Here is a 16,795-nt window from a genome sequence, read left to right on the forward strand (position 1 = left end):
GTAGTAGAAGCTAATTAATCGGTATGATCGAGACTTTCGCACTGGCGCTCCCCCTTGTGGCAGGAAGAGTAACAGCTCCTCCTTCCATCTCACTGTGGCAGACACCCCACCCCCTGCCTCTAACCACCTGGTCTCCGGCGACCCGCGGGCACAGTCACCACCATCCTTTCCCGCAACACAGGCCCCAGCCACTGAGCCTCCTGGAGCCAGAAGCTGCCCAGGACGCAGCACTGCGGTCTCCAGTGAGCAGCCCTCCTTCCGGAGAACCTCGGTTCAGTGAGATGCGCTCCGTGCCAGGTGGAGGCTGGTTCCCAGAAACAGAGGGGAAGACCTGGGTGGAGGTCTGGGAGACAGACTCTCTGCCTCTTAGCCGTGGGGCTCTCCTACCCACACTGGACGGGGGAGCCGAGCCTGTGCAGCCCTTGGCGGGGAGCGGGGTTCCAGGAGAGGATGGGAGTGAGGCCAGGTGTTTGAGAAGTGGTTGGATGCCCTAACCGGTTTGGCTCAGTGGATAGAGTGGAGGCAGCTGATCGATGTTTCTCTCTCATCGATGTTTCTAGCTCTCTATCCCTCTCCCTTCCTCTCTGTAAAAAATAAATAAATAAATATATATATATATATATATATATTTTTAAAAGGAGAAGTGGTTGGAGGCAGTAAGGCCCTCCCTCGGGGCATGGTGGGACTGCGGGTCCTCATACCTTAGCAGACGTTAAACAAAAACGTTCTGGACCAAAACCTTTCCTGAGAGAAGGGGCTGATTGAGCCATCTGCTAGCCAGAAAGGGCAGGTCCTGGCGTGTGGAGTCCTGGGCAGGAGGCCCAGGTGGAGAAGACAAGCGTGCCCTGCAGTTGACCAGCATTTTTTTCAGGCTTTGATAAGTTTTATTAGAGCAACATTTCAATGAAAGGTGGCTTTTATTTATAGAATTCAATGCCTGTGGGGACTTTCCAACCCACTTGGACACAAGTGAAGATAACCATTAGGCTTGTTTATGTATTTTCTCGTTTTCAGTGCGTATACAAAAAAATTATTTGCTTCATATTCATAAAAATCCCAATATTTAAATGCCAGGTAAACCCTCCCTTACCAATCGATCCCTTAATTAAATATGAAACAGCTTACAAACACTCAGAATTTAGATTGGCTTCATCTTGAAGTGTAATCCAATAAGACTGAAAATGAAACATTTCAGGTCCTGTACCAAATAGCAGAATACAAGGATCCTTTGACTGATTTACCTCAATAAGATAACTTATTCTTTTAAAAATATATTTTTAGCCCTAACCGGGTTGGCTCAGTGGATAGAGCATCGGCCTGCAGACTCAAGGGTCCCAGGTTCGATTCCGGTCAAGGGCATGTACCTTGGTTGCAGACACATCCCCAGTAGGGAGTGTGCAGGAGGCAGCTGATCGATGTTTCTCTCTCATCGATGTTTCTAACTGTCTACCCCTCTCCTTTCCTCTCTGTAAAAAATCAATAAAATATATTTGAAAAAATAAAAATATGTTTTTAGTGATTTAAGAGAGAGAAAAGGAGACAGAAACGTCAAGGAGGAGAGAGAATCATGGGTTGGCTGCCTCCTGCACAGCCCCCCCCTGGGGATCGAGCCTGCAACCCAGGCATGTGCTCTGACCGGGAATCAAACAGTGACCTCCTGGTTCATGAGTCGACACTCGATCACTGAGCCACACCAGCCGGGCAAGATAACTTATTTTTGATGTAGTAAAAGAAATGCGTTCATCTGCAATTACCATTTCAAGCTCCCGGCAGCCAACCCTGTCAGGGGGAGGCCACAGATCACCATCCTTTTTTGTAAGTTTCCTGTCGCAATAATTATCGTCACTTCTTCCATTACACTCTTATGTACATAAGCCTGTCTTCTGAGCATGACATCACTATTTGCAATGGCTGTTGTTGGCATAGCTAAGCTTTCCTGTGGGAAGTGGAAAAAATTCAATCGACAACAGCAAAAACTGCCCGGCTGAGACTCAAACTCCAAACACTTGTGTCCGATGTGCCCTTGTGCCCCCCACGGCAGTGCGGGCAGAAATCACTGCTGTAGCGACTTTTGTCCCTCAATGAGCACTTTCATACATCGTTTTGGGGAAGGAAGATGTAAGTTATTTTCAAAGAATTTACGCAGACTACAGATAAGGGGGTGGGAAAAGGCGAAGGCAGTTCTAGGATAGTGCACAGTCCGCAAGGAAGGAATATTTATTAGTCTTGAATGGTTATAGGCGACACGTCATGAAAGTTCCGGCAGATTCACCATGTGGTGGTGGCTACAGAAGCCTGGAGCTTGAGTCAGGGCCTCACACCCTCAGGAAAGCAGCCGGCTTCTGCTCACTGGCCCCCAGCTGTCATTAACTAACGGCCATTACTCTTGCTTCCTTCTCTCACTCTTCTGCCCCCTGTAATTCCATTTAGGACGTCGTAGAATTTTTTTCTTGTCACAGATATTTCTCCTGCAGCTCGTTTAGAATTTTTCTGAATTCTAAACATCTAAACGAGAGTGTGTGAGGAGGGGAGCTGTCGGTAGCTATGGGTTTCAGCCGATCTTAATGAAAAATAGGTGCATTATTATAAGGATATTGAGGACTCCTCATTGAGTCCAAGAGCTCCCCACGGACTAGAGCTACATGTGCTGGACCTCTAGACCTCTACTGTCCACCACAGAGGTAGCTGACCACATGTGGCTACTAAAGTTAAAATTAAATAGAATTTAAATTCAGTTCCTTAGTCTCACTAACCGCATCTCGAATGCTCAGTTCCACATGTGCTAGTGGCCACCACGCTGGACAGCAGATATAGACCATTTCTATCACGCAGAAGGTCCTGAGGTGGGATAGCCACTGTTCTAGATTATTTGTCCAGTTTAAGGACAAAACTAAACAAATAATCCTTTTCTATAAATGGTCTTAAATTTCTGATCACTAGCCCTAGCTGGTTTGGTTCAGTGGATAGAGCAGTGATGGCGAACCTTTTGAGCGCGGCGTGTCAGCATTTTGAAAAACCCTAACTTAACTTTGGTGCCGTGTCACATATAGAAATTTTTTGACATTTGCAACCATAGTAAAACAAAGACTTATATTTTTTATATTTATTTTGTATATTTAAATGCCATTTAACAAAGAAAAATCAACCAAAAAAAATGAGTTCGCATGTCACCTCTGACACGCGTGTCATAGGTTCGCCATCACTGGGATAGAGCGTTGGCCTGTGAGTGGATAGAGCGTTGGCCTGTGAGTGGATAGAGGGTTGGCCTGTGGACTGAAGAGTCCCGGGTTCAATTCTGGTCAAGGGCACATGCCCAGGTTGCAGGCTTGATCCCCAGTAGGGGGCGTGCAGGAGGCAGCTGATCACTGATGTTTCTCTCTTCCTTTCCCTTCCTCTCTCTCTCTAAATAATAATAGTAATAATAATAATAATAAATGAAATAAAAAGTTTAAAAAAGAAAAAGGCTGAATGTACTTGCCAGGCACGGGCACTCACCAGTGCAGAGGAGAGTCACCGGGAGGGATGCTGAGAGGGAGAAGTCAAGAGAGTGCTAGGAGGGGGTTTCCATGGTAACATGCTAATTAATAGTTAAAAACTAACACTTTGCATAGAATGGAATGAATTCATGGGTCTGACCCAATTGGTTAAGACAAGTCCATTGCTTATTAGTCAGGAAGGAGTTAGGGTCTGGCACCCAGGAGTCGCCCAAAGTCCACACCTGTTTATTAGCCTCAGCCGGTTGGGACTAGTTGTGATGAAATACAATATTCAGTTTTGATATCTCTTAGGCAAGTGTTGCTTTACAGGGAAATCTCCCTTTCAAGAGATACGCCCAAGTATGTGTCTTGCTTTTTTCAATAAACTGTGATTACGGGTGTGAGAGCAGACCAAACCAAAAGCGAGAGGGAAAGGCTGTGAAGCCATTTCTCTCCTTCTTTCTTGCTAACGAGGCCCCGATTTTCTCCAGCCGTTGGGTGGGCAGCAACACGTTGATGGGCGAAGGTCCCCTGCCCCTGCCCCTGCCCAGGGGGGTGGTGATGGGTCTGAGCCTCTTGGGTTAACACTACTTCTCTTTAGCAGCAACTGGTCAAATTCTGACCCAGGGAGAGTCTGCTGGGGCCTCTAAGAAAGACATTTCCCCGATATTGAAAAGAAAATCTCAAGGAGAAAGGCTCCTTTTCACATACTGCAGGCGGGACTGCACTTCCCGGCCCCTGGTGGTAAGGAAGAGCCGTCTGACCAGCTCCGGCCAAGAACACGCACAGCCAGCAGGCCACAGCTTTCTCTCCGAGACTTCCTCGCGCTTGCCTTGCCCCTGGACGTAAGACCCAGCCGCGCTCCAGCCGCAGCCAGCCCTCAGGGGACATGAAGTCCAAGGACGGAGTGAACCCTTGTGCTAAGCTGCTGCGATTCCGGGGTTGTTTATTACCACAGCATCACAATCTCTCAGCAGTTCTCAAAGCGAGGCCTGGGGACCTCTGTGGGTTCCCAAGCCCACTTAGAGGATCTGCAATATGAGGACTATTATCATAATGATATGAAGAGGTCATTTGCTTTTTCATTCTCTGGAGTTTTCCAGAGACTACATAGGAAGTGATGATGTTATTGTTCCGACGGCTAATGAAATGTGTGCTTGTGTGTTTCATTTATTTATTTTTATTTTTTAAAATTATTTTATTTTAAAAAAATTTTATTTTTTAAAATTTCTTTATTTTAAAAAAATATTTTTATTGATTTTAGAGAGGAAGCGAGAGGAAGAGAGATAGAAACATCAATGTTGGGAGAGAATCATTGATTGGCTGCCTCCTGCACGCCCCCTGCTGGGGACTGAGCCTGCAACCCAGGCATGTGCCCTGACTGGGGAATCGAACCCTGACCTTCTGTTTCATAGGTCAACGCTCAACCACTGAGCCACACTGCCCGGGCTGTGCTTGTGTGCTTTAAAAAAATTACTAGTTTTAATTGTAATATAATCACTATAAATAGGTGTAACTTACCTAAATGAAAGCTTTTTTCTTCTTCCTTCCTTCCTTTCCTTCCTTTCATACATATATATGTTTTCCCCAAATATTTGTTTTATGGCCGTACATTTCCTTCCTTATCTGTGAGGAAACATTCCAAGACCCCCAGTGGGTGCCTGAAACCGCAAGTAGTATCGAATCCTGTATATACTATGTGTGTTCCTATACATACCGGTACATACTTGTGATAAAGCTTAAATTATAAATCAGCACAGTAAGAGATGAACAACAACAATAATGAAATAGAACACTTATAACAATACTAGAGGCCCAGTGCATGAATTCATGCATGGGTGGGGTCTGGCCAGCCTGGCCCCAATCAGGGCAGATGGGGGCTGGGTCTGTCTGGAGGAGGAGATGGCTGGAGGTTGGCCAGCTGACCCGTCCCTATTGGGCAGATCAGGGCCCCAATCAGGATCAGGTCCGGGCCAGATGGGGGAAGGGGCTGTGGGCGATTGGCCGGCCTCGATTGGGGTTGGGGGACCGATTGGGGGCGTGGCAGGCCATGGGGAGGGGCTTTGGGTGGTGGCTGGCCAGCCCCACCCCCATATGGGATGGGTGGTGGGTGCCGATCAGGGGCCAGCGGCCTGGGGGTTGGCCTACTGGCCCTGCCCTTGATTGGGGTGGGGGCCCATCTGGGGTGGGGCTGGGCGGGGGGGAGGGGCTGCAGGAGATTTGCTGACCAGCCCTGCCTCCTATTGGGGTGAGGGGGCGATCAGGGTGGTGGGGGCCCATCAGGGGTGTGGCCATGGGGGTAGGGGCTGCAGGAGGTTGGCCGCCCAGCCCCACCCCAGGGGGTTAGGGGGTGGGATCAGGAGCAGGCCGGCCTGGGCGAGGGGCTGCAGGAGGTTGGCCGCCAGTTCCACCCCCTGATCGGTTCGCTGGCCACATTGGGCATCATAGCGACTGGTTGTTAGGTCATTTAGGCCATTACAGTAGCTGCCTTTTTATATACATAGATACTGTGACAAAGGTCATGTGAATGTGGCGTCTTTGATAACAGACAGCTACCAGGTGACTAAAGGGTGACGAGCGCATATAGCTCCGGTAGGCTGGACAGAGGGTGATTCACCTCCTGCGCAGGACAGAGCCGGATGGCTGGAGATGGCGTGAGATTTCATCATGCTGCTCAGAACCGCACGCAACTTAAAACTTGTGAATTGGCCTGGCTGGTGTGGCTCCGTGGTTGAGCATTGACCTAGGAACTAGGAGGTCAAGGTTCGATTCCCTGTCAGGGCACATGCCCGGGTTGTGGGCTTGATCTCCAGTGTGGGGTGTGCAGGAGGCAGCTGATCAATGATTTTCTCTCATCATTAATGTTTCTATCTCTCTCTCCCTCTCCCTTCCTCTCTGAAATAGATAAAAATATATTTAAAAAATTAAACTTATGAATTGTTTATTTCTGGAATTTTCTAGTTAACATTTTCAGACTACAGTTGATTGCAGTAACAAACTGTGAAAAGCAAAACTGCGGATAAGAGGGGATGACCGCCTTGGCTGGTGTGCTCAGTGGTTAGAGCGTGGGCCAGAGCACCGAAGGGTCTCCAGTTTGATTCCTGGTCAAGGGCACGCACCTGGGTTGCAGGTTTGGTTGCCAGCCCCAGTCGGGCTCCCTTCCGCTCTCTCTACGGATCAATGGAAAAAATATCCTCGGGTGAGGATTAAAAAAAGGGGGGGGGATGACTGTATAAAAAGTATATTATTTTATATTTTTCCTTTTTATTGAATTTATTGGGGTAACATTGGTTAATAAAATCATATAGGTTTCAGGTGTACAATTCTATGATATATCACCTGTGTATTGTATTGTGTGTTCACCACCCCAAGTCAAGTCTCTTTCTATCACTGTTTATCTCCCTTTACCCTCTTCTAACTCTCCCCCCTTTCCCTCTGGCAATTACCATACTGTTGTGTCTATGAGTTGTTTTTCTTCTTATTCCCTTCACCTTTTTCACCCAGCCCTGCAACCTCCCTCCCCTCTGACCCCTGTCAATCTGTTCTTTATCTATGAGTCTGTTTCTATTTTGTTTGTTCATTTATTTTGTTCTTTAGATTTCACATATAAGTGAAATCATATGGTATTTGTCTTTCTCTGTCTGGCTTATTTCATTAGCGTAATACTCTCCAGGTCCCTCCATGCTGTCACAAAGGGTAAGATTGTCTTTCTTTTCTTCCTTCCTTCCTCCCTTCCTTCCTCCCTTCCTTCCTTCCTTCCTCCCTCCCTCCCTTCCTCCCTTCCTTCCTTCCTTCCTTCCTTCCTTCCTTCCTTCCTTCCTTCCTTCCTTCCTTTTTCTCTTTCTCTCCTTCTCCTTCTCCTTCTCCTTCTCCTTCTCCTTCTCCTTCTCCTGGTCTAGAGGGTTTTCTCTATTGTTGTAACTGGAACCCAAGATCAGCTGCCTGCCGCCACAAAAGCCAAACTTGTGAGACAGATGCTGGTGAAAAAGGAAAGAGGTTTATTCAAGTGCCAGGCACCTGAGGAGATGGGGGACTCTTGTCACAAAGCCCATCTCCACATCTCAGTGCAGGCAGAGGTTTTTATAAGGAGAGAAAGGCAAAGCAGAACAAAGAGATCAAGGGGAGGGGGTTGAAAAGTTCTCTACCTGCTGGCCAGCACAGTCTATTCCGATAAGGACCTTAAAACTGGTCAAGTGATGGTCTGGTGTGTGTCATCCTGGTTCTACATCATCCAGGTTCTATGGTTAAAGGTCAGCAAGTCTCCTGGAACTGGGAGGACTGGGGGTCGGAGTCTGTATCTTCTGAAGTTCATTCCTAGGATTCTTATACAAACATGCTGATGATCTACAAGCTACATATCAGTAAGAGTCAGCATGTACAGAAACAAGGTCAAAAGAGTGGTGGTGGTGCTGGGTTATAATGCCCCACGGTTACATTGTCATAGAAAAGGGAGCAGATAACTATTATGTTGAACAGAGCTGCTATGTTCTTTTTCCCTGTGGGCTAATATACACCATGCCTGTATCTTTAATTTGAGACTGTTTTCTTGAGGTCTTTTTTAATCTCATAGAGGCCATGTCTTGCAAGTCTATGTTTGGGTTCATTTTTCTTTTTTTTCCTTTTTAAAAAAAATGTTTATCTTTTAAATTTTTATTATTTTTTTGTTGATTTCAGAGAGGGAGAGGGAGAGGTAGAAACATCAATGATGAGAGAGAATCATTGATTGGCTGCCTTCTGCATGCCCCTCACTGGGGATCGAGCCGGCAACCCAAGCATGTGCCTTGACTGGAATCAAACCTGGGACCCTTCAGTCTGCAGGCCAATGCTCTATCCATTGAGCCAAACTAAGGCTGGGTTCATTTTTCTTCGCATAATCCAAGGAATCATAAATCATGCCAAAGCATGTTGTCTTGAAGCCACCTCAAAAAGGGTTCTGAATTCAAACACAAAGATGACATCTGGTGTGATCATACATTTGGGTTAGTTTTTCCCGAATTTCTCTTAGGTACCATTGCCTCCCCAGGGTAAAGGCTGCCAGTGGCCATTTGTTTCCACTGAAACAGTTTGCTGGTAATGAACTTCCTGGTCCAGATAGTTACCGTGTTCATGGTGGAAGCCGATTGACAAGCAGCCGGGGAGAAAAAGCCAAAGCAAAACTTTCTTCAGTTATTTCATATGAAGCTTCCACTGGAGAAGGGGGTTGCAGGTCAGAAGGGAGTGGCAAGAAATATTCAAAGTGATGAATAGCAAGGACCTACAAGCAAGATTGCTCTACCCAGCAAAGCTCTCATTTTTTAAAATATATATGCAGACAGTCCTCGGGTTACATCGCACTCTTCGTGGTTATGTTGCCAACTCCCATTTATTTATATTAAAAAAAAAGTTCTGCTATTTCGACGTATGTACATACGTGCTTTGTTTTTTATTATTTATTTACCATAAGTAAAGGTCAGAAATTGTTATCTTTCTTTTTTTATTGCTTAAAATATTACAAAGAGTAGTACATTTGTCTCCTTTTTTTCCCCCTTGACCTTCCCCTGGCCTCCCCTACCCCCCAGTGTCTTGTGTCCATTGGTTATGCTTATATGCATGCATACAAGTCCTTTGGTTGATCTCTTACCCACCCCCCAATCCTCCCCAGCCTTCCTGCTGTAGTTTGACAGTCTGTTCGATGCTGCTCTGCCTCTGTATCTATTTTTGTTCATCAGTTTATAATGGTCTTTATTATCCATAAATGAGTGAGATCATGTGGTATTTTTCCTTCATTGACTGGCTTATTTCACTTAGATAATGCTCTCCAGTTCCATCCATGCTGTTGCAAATGGTAAGAATTCCTTCTTTTTTACAGCAGCATAGTATTCCATCGTGTAGATGTACCACTGTTTTCTAATCCATTCATCTATTGATGGGCACTTCGGCTGTTTCCAAATCTTAGCTGTGGTAAATTGTGCTGCTATGAACATAGGGGTGCATATATCCTTTCTGATTGGTGTTTCTGGTTTCTTGGGATATATTCCTAGAAGTGGGATTACTGGGTCAAATGGAATTTCCATTTTTTACTTTTTGAGGAAACTCCATACTGTCTTCCATAGTGGCTGCACCAGTCTGCATTCCCACCAGCAGTGCATGAGTGTTCCTTTTTCTCCGCATCCTCTCCAGCACTTGTCGTTTGTTGATTTGTTGATGATAGCCAGTCTGACAGGTGTGAGATGGTACCTCATTGTTGTTTTGATTTGCATCTCTCAGATGATTAGTGACTTGGAGCATGTTTTCATGTGTCTCTTGGCTTTCTGAATGTCCTCTTTTGAAAAGTGTCTATTTAGGTCCTTTGCCAATTTTTCTGATTGGATTGTTTATCTTCCTTTTGTTAAGTTGTATGAGTTCCCTATAAATGTTGGAGATTAAACCCTTATCGGTGATAACATTGGCAAATATGTTCTCCCATGCAGTGGGCTTTCTTGTTGTTTTGTTGATGGTTTCTTTTGTTGTGCAGAAGCTTTTTATTTTGATGTAGTCCCATTTGTTTATTTTCTCTTTAGTTTCCAATGCCCTAGGAGATGTATCGGTGAAGAAATTGCTGCAGCATATGTCTGAGATTTTGTTGCCTTTGGATTCCTCTTGTATTTTTATGGTTTCCCATCTTACATTTAAGTCCTTTATCCATTTTATTTTTTGTGTATGGTGTAAGTTGGTGGTCTAGTTTCATTTTTTTGCATGTATCTGTCCAATTTTCCCAGCACCATTTATTAAATTTTTTTTTTACTGTTTCACTTCATTACTGCTGTGTATGTGCTCCATGTGAGTTATGTAGGTGCTTATGTAGGTAGGCTCTGACCTAGGGCGAAAATCGCGTTACATCGGGCCGTAGGAACGGATCTCCGACGTAACCCGAGGACTTACTGTATTTTTATTGATTTCAGAGAGGAAGGGAGAGGGAGAGGGAGATAGAAATATCCATGATAGCCCTAGCCGGCTTGGCTCAGTGGATAGAGCATCGGCCTTCGGACTGAAGGGTCCCGGGTTCGATTCCGGCCAAGGGCACATGCCTGGGATGCGGGCTCGATCCCCAGTGGGGGGCGTGCAGGAGGCAGCCGATCAATGATTCTCTCTCATCGTTGATGTTTCTATCTCTCTCTCCTTCTCTCTTCCTCTGTGAAATCAATAAATAAATATATTTAAAAAAAAGAGAAATATCCATGATAAGAGAGAATCATGTATCGGCCACCTCTTGCACTCCCCTTACTGGGGATCAAGCCCGCAACCCGGGCATGTGCCCTGACTGGGAATCGAGCCAGTGACTTCTTGGTTCATAGGTCGATGCTCAACCACTAATCCATGCTGGCCGGGCAAAGCTCTCATTTTGAATTGACGGTCAGATAAAGAACTTCACAGACAAGAAAAAGCTAAAGGAGTTCATAACCACCAAGCCAATATTACATGAAATGTTGAAGTGTATTCTTGAAGAAGAAGAAAATATGAGCAATAAAATGGCAACAAATACATATCTATCAATAATTGAATCTGAAAATGAAAATAAACGAACAAAAAAATCTAATGAACAAAATAAACTTGTGAATAAAATAGAATCAGAGGCATGGAGCCCAGCCAGCATGCTGAGTAGTTGAGCGTTGACCTATGAACCAGAAGGTCATGGTTTGATTCCCGGTCAGGGCACAGGCCAGGGTTGGGGGCTCAATCCCTAGGGGGAAATGCAGGAGGCAGCCAATCAATGATTCTCTCTCATTATTGATGTATCTCTCTCTCTCTCTCCCTTCCTCTCTGAAATTTAAAAAAAAAAAAGGAATATATACCAGAGGCATGGAAGCATGGAACATACTGATGAATCTCAGGGGGAAGGAGGGAGGGAGGTGGGAAGGGATTAACCAAAGATCTTACCTATGGATACAGACAGTAGGGTGTAAAGGCCTAGGGCGGGGTGGGAACTGGGTGGAGGAAGGCAAAGGGGGTGGGGAGGGGAAGGGAGGGACATCAGTAATAATATCAACAATAAAGATTTAAAAAAAATATAAATTAAAAATAAACTGCACACACACCAAAAAAGCTAGAAAAATTCCAGGACAAGCCGAATGGGAAACGGAGACAGAGAGCTGAATAGCAGTTTGCAGCCACCTGGTAACGCCCATCTTCCCAAACCAAGGACACTCCAGAGTAAGTGGTTTGCACTTCTCCCAGCCAGAGGGTAAATAGCTTCAACCACAGATAGCAGAAATCCGATTAGTGCCATTTACCAGCCACACCCAAGGACAAATTAAAAACAAACACAAAACACTGTTTAGTTAGAAACAGAAGAGTCCATCATAGAAGTTAGAAGAGATGCCCTTATAGACGTGTGCATCTGTCTGTCTGTCTGTCTATGTATTCTTAGTGTGTGCAGCTCGGCTAGGCTCAGCATGCTGACCAACCAGGTTCTGAAGACTTAGTATGAAAAAATAGTATAAAATATCTCACTGATTTTTCCTTTTAAAATGATGCTCTTAAATTTAAAAGTGCACAAGTGAATCTTGCTACTCTGGATAGCTCTCTTGAGACATCACTTAAAATGTCTTTATTAGTGTAGTTTTCATTTCAGTTGCCACACAGAAACAGCCAGAGCTTTTCTTAGTAGTGTTACCTGTCAAAATATGCAAATAAATCAAAAAAATATATATTTGGCAAGTTAGGGCTCAAATCTCCTTTGCATAAACAAGTCAAGCAAAAACAAAAACAAGTTTCTTCAGAGTCTTTTGCAGATCTGTCAGGAAGCCCCTGTACTGTTCCTCTCCCCTCCCCCTCCCCCTCCTCTCCCCCTCTCCCCTCTCCTTTGTGTTTAGAGCTGTACCCTAAAGCCCCGGGCCCTTGGGAAAGGCAATGCCGTGAAAATGCTCCGACAGCCTTTTTGGGGGGGGGGTGCTCTTTGGTGTCCGATGACCCTGTGTGCCATTCACCCCTGGCCCTGCCTCCTGGGGGGCTTCCTGCCATTCTTGTTCAGACCCAGTCTGTGACCCGTGTGTCCCTTTCCCGCTGCTCCAAGCAGGTTTTCTCTCTGCACAGCCCAGTTACCTGCCCAGCATTTACTTCCCTAATTCTGTTTACCGTGGCAACCTCTCATAGAGACCCAAACCTGCGAGCCCGCCCGCCCAGGGGCACTTCCTGTCCTGGGCACTGACGAGGAAGTAAGAGAGCAATAGTGCTTGCTTGCAGCTGTGCATTTTGACGGAAGCACGAAAGAGAAAGGAACATTGATTCATTCGTGGCGACTGTGGTTTAAAAAAGGGGTTCTATGGAAAGTAACCTCGCAGGGTGATCTGATCGTAAATGCCTGCCTGAGTCATGCCCCAGACATACAACTTTTTAGTAAAAGATGTATCTTTGCCTTAAGCAAGCCCTGTCCATGTGTCTGTGCCTGTATCAGCGGTTCTCAACCTGTGGGTCGCGACCCCTTTGGGCGTCGAACAACCCTTTCACAGGGGTCGCCTAAGACCATCGGAAAACACATATATAATTACATACTGTTTTTGTGACTAATCACTATGCTTTAATTATGTTCAATTTGTAACAATGAAATTGGGGGTCACCACAACATGAGGAACTGTATTAAAGGGTTGAGGCATTAGGAAGGTTGAGAACCACTGGCTAGGTTAATACACCTTTGAAAAAAGCCGTGACCACCCTCGAGAGGGCACATCACCTTGTTAACTATCCTGTAATCCAATCCTGGCCTGGCTTTCTCCCACCTCCACGTAATCTTACTGACATTCCCTCCTTAATTTCAAGTGCATGAAAGAAACTGCAAAACTCTATTTTTTCAGAGCGTTTGGGATCTTGCTCCCTGGCATGTGTCATCAGTTTGATTCAAATAAACTCATAAAAATTCTCGACAGGTTTGGACGTTTCTTATGTTGACAGAGTCAAGCTTGGATACTTCCCAGCCCGTCATACACACCAGGCCGAGGGGCCAACAACACAGAACTTTCTAGTGGAAATTCCAGCGCCGTTGCCTCATGCCACAGAATTGTAGACGTAAGAAACTTGCACACCTGTGGAGACTTACAAGAATTTATTTGAGCCAAACTGATGGCACTGCCGGGAGGCAAGATCTCAAAATGCTCCATGAACAACAGCCCACTTTTGTCAAGAAGATGCTTTGGGGGCAGCACCCGTTTGTGGAAAGTTCAGATGTTCTGGCCAGCACAGCAGCCCAAGCCTTCAGTCTTTCAGGACCAGCTCTCGTGAAGGTCGTAATATCTGTTTAACAGATTCTTAGTATCATTAAAGGGATCTACGTAATAAATCTGACTAAGTCACAGAGTCAAGCAGGTTTTCTCATAGCCCAGCCCAACAAAGATGATCAAGAGAGAGGCCTGGCACTCAGGAGGGTCCTGGCTGGACACACATCAGGAGGTTGTAGGCAGGATGTAGGTGAGATTGTCTAGAGCCAGTTTTTAACCTGGAATCCCTGCTAGGGGCCAGAGGATAACGTTCAGGGGATCACAGATTTGGAGAGGAAACCATTATAGTATTCTCACCTTTTCCATGCTTTAAAAAAATGTATTTTTATTGATTTCAGAGAGGAAGGGAGAGGGAGTGAGAGATAGATACATCAATGATGAGAGAGAATCATTGATTGGCTGCCTCCTGCATGCCTCCTACTGGGGACCCGAGCCTGCAACCCTGGCATGTGCCCTTGACCAGAATCAAACCCAGGACTCTTCAGTCCGCAGGCTGATGCTCTATCCACTGAGCCACACCATCCAGGGCTGGGCTGGATCTTTCTTATCTTTCTCTCCAGGAATGCCTCAGGCTTGGTACAATTTACATAGCACTCAAGTGATGTTTGTGGAAGCATAGGGTTAAGAGTAGGAACTCTGAGCCATGCTGCCTGGGTTGGTAACCTGGCTTTGCCACTTTCTGTGTGCAGAAAGCCCAGGGCACAGCTTTTTTTGACATTTCTGTGCCTATTTGCTCATCTGTAAAATGTAATCCTCACATCAACCTTTTATTGTGAGGAAAAAGATTAAACAAGTTATACTCAAAGCACTCAGAAGAGTGCCTGACACTTGGTAAGATTTATCAAAGTGTTACCCTATTATAAATGTTATATATTTAATACTAGGGGCCCAGTGCACAAATTCGTGCACCTTGAAGGGAACTGTGGGCTGCGAGGCTGCAGTGGGTACAGGGGCAGGTCTTGGCCCATCCTCTGCCCCCCTGCCTGGCCCCTCCTGCCGAGGCTCCCTGTCCTGGGTCTGCTGGCAGCCCCTCTCCTGCTGCTGCAGTGCCAGCCTCACTCTCACCCACTGACGGCCCGGGGCTGGCGCCAGCAGTGGGTGAGCAGAGCTGGTGCTGTTAGAAGGTGTGAGTGGTAGCTGCTGCCCCAATCGCCCCCCAGGAGCAGGGGGAGATGGAAAAGCCCTCAGGGGCGACCGGGGCTGGCAGCCACCGCTCACACCAGCTGGCCGCTCACACCCGCTGACAGTGTCAAACGATTGGGACCAGCGCCAGGCACCGGCAGCAGGTGCAAGCGGCGGCCCCAGCACCAGCTGTGGGTTTGAGTGGGGCCAGCACTGGCAGTTGGGTGCGAGCAGTGACTCTGGCACTGGGAGTAGGTGCAAGCGGTGGCTGTCAGCCGTGATTGCCCCTCAGGAGCAGGGGGAGGTGGAGAAGCCCTGAGGGATTATTGAGGCCAGCAGCCGCTGCTCGCACCCTCTGATGGCGGCGAGCAATCAGGGCCGGCACCAGGCACTGGCAGTGGGAGCAAATGGGGCTGGCGCCAGCAGCAGGTGTGAGCGCCAGGCGAGACTGCATCGAGGGTGAGCAAAGAATTTTCAGTAACCACCAGAGGCTCGCCCCGATGACAGCAACCAGCGCCCCACCTTGGTCTAGCGCCCCCACTCACTTGCGCCACCATCCCGCCGCGGCCAACACCCACCATGTTACGCGCTCTGCTGCTTGCTACCAACGCCTGCCATGTTCCGCACGCACCCCCTGGTGGTCAGTGCATGTCTTAGCGACCGGTTGTTTGGCCATTTGGTCTATTTGCATATTAGCCTTTTATTATATAGAATATAAATATTTCATTATTAAATGTTAGCTTTGTTATTAAATTGCCTCATTTATTTTGTACACTAGTGCATCCTCAGGTTCCAGAACAGTGCCTGGAACACTGTAGATACTTAATAAATATTTGTAGAATGAATGAATGAGTGGTGGACTTCCTTTTCCCTTACTCCAGAGTCACCCTGCCCTCCCAATGTGGGTGGGTGACAGGGTGTTCAAAGGCCATCAGGGCCTCAATCAGGGGGTTAGAAGTTTGTGGGCAGGCCTAGGGAATACCTCTCAATTTTTCTCCAGGAAAACGTGTCTAACCTAAAAAGGAACTTCTGGAACCCAGGTCAAAGTTAAGTTGGGCCCTAGCTGGTTTAGCTCAGTGGATAGAGCATCAGCCTGTGGACTAAAAGGTCCCAGGTTCAATTCCAGTCAAGGGCACATGCCAGGGTTGTGGGATCGATCCCCAGTAGGGGGCATGCAGGAGGCAGCCAATCAATGATTTTCTCTCATCATTGATGTTTCCATCTCTCTCTCCCTCTCCCTTCCTCTCTGAAATCAATAAAAAAAAATTTTTTTTAAAAAAAGGTAAGTTGGGAAGGAAAATCTGCATGTGTACATGGAACAATTTCCTTTGTCTTATTTGATACATTCAAGTTTCCTTCTCTAGGCTAGGCTGATTAGAGTGCAAGTTGCAAGTTAATTTGAATTTCACTTTTTGTTCTCGGTCTCACAGGGAGTCAACAGGCTTCAGAACACTGCAAGTATCCCAGGAATCAACAAAAGGAGTGTTTCTCAGCCACATAGACCTGGATTCCAATGAGGCCCTCAGAGCCTTAGCTGCACCTGGACTCTGAGTCTCACTTTTCTTACCTATAAAATGGAGATACCCTTACTTTCTTCACAAGATTGCGATGGAAAATAATTAACTGTGCATTTTGAAACCACTTAAGCCCTATACAAGTGTCAGTTATTGTGGATCTTCCCATTGGTTCTGGTAGGGCTTCAGGGAAGTAAACAGAGACCCCTGCTCTAACCTCTGTGCAAGGGTCCCAAGGCTAGTCGGGGGCAAAGCTGTGGCGGTTTGGGTGGGCGATCAGAGCTGGACCAGACTAGGACCCAGGGGTCCTGGCTAAATCCTATGCTTTCTTGCAGGTCAAAAAATTATGATCGGCCTGGCCGGTGTGGACCCATGAACCAGGAGGTCACGGTTGGATTCCAGTCTGGCACATGCCCAGGTTGTGGGTTAGATCCCAGTGGGGGGGGGGGGCGGG

At 46.6% G+C, this 16,795-nt stretch overlaps 1 pseudogene; it reads right to left on the reverse strand.

Moving 5' to 3' along the window:
* Positions 1-1,138: 1,138 nt before the first annotated feature.
* On the reverse strand, positions 1,139-1,931 carry LOC106694999 (annotated as a pseudogene).
* Between the last annotated feature and the right edge of the window lie 14,864 nt (positions 1,932-16,795).

The sequence above is a fragment of the Myotis lucifugus genome, unplaced genomic scaffold (genome assembly GCF_000147115.1).
Source record: "Myotis lucifugus unplaced genomic scaffold, Myoluc2.0 scaffold_753, whole genome shotgun sequence".
NCBI classification, from domain to species: Eukaryota; Metazoa; Chordata; class Mammalia; order Chiroptera; family Vespertilionidae; genus Myotis; species Myotis lucifugus.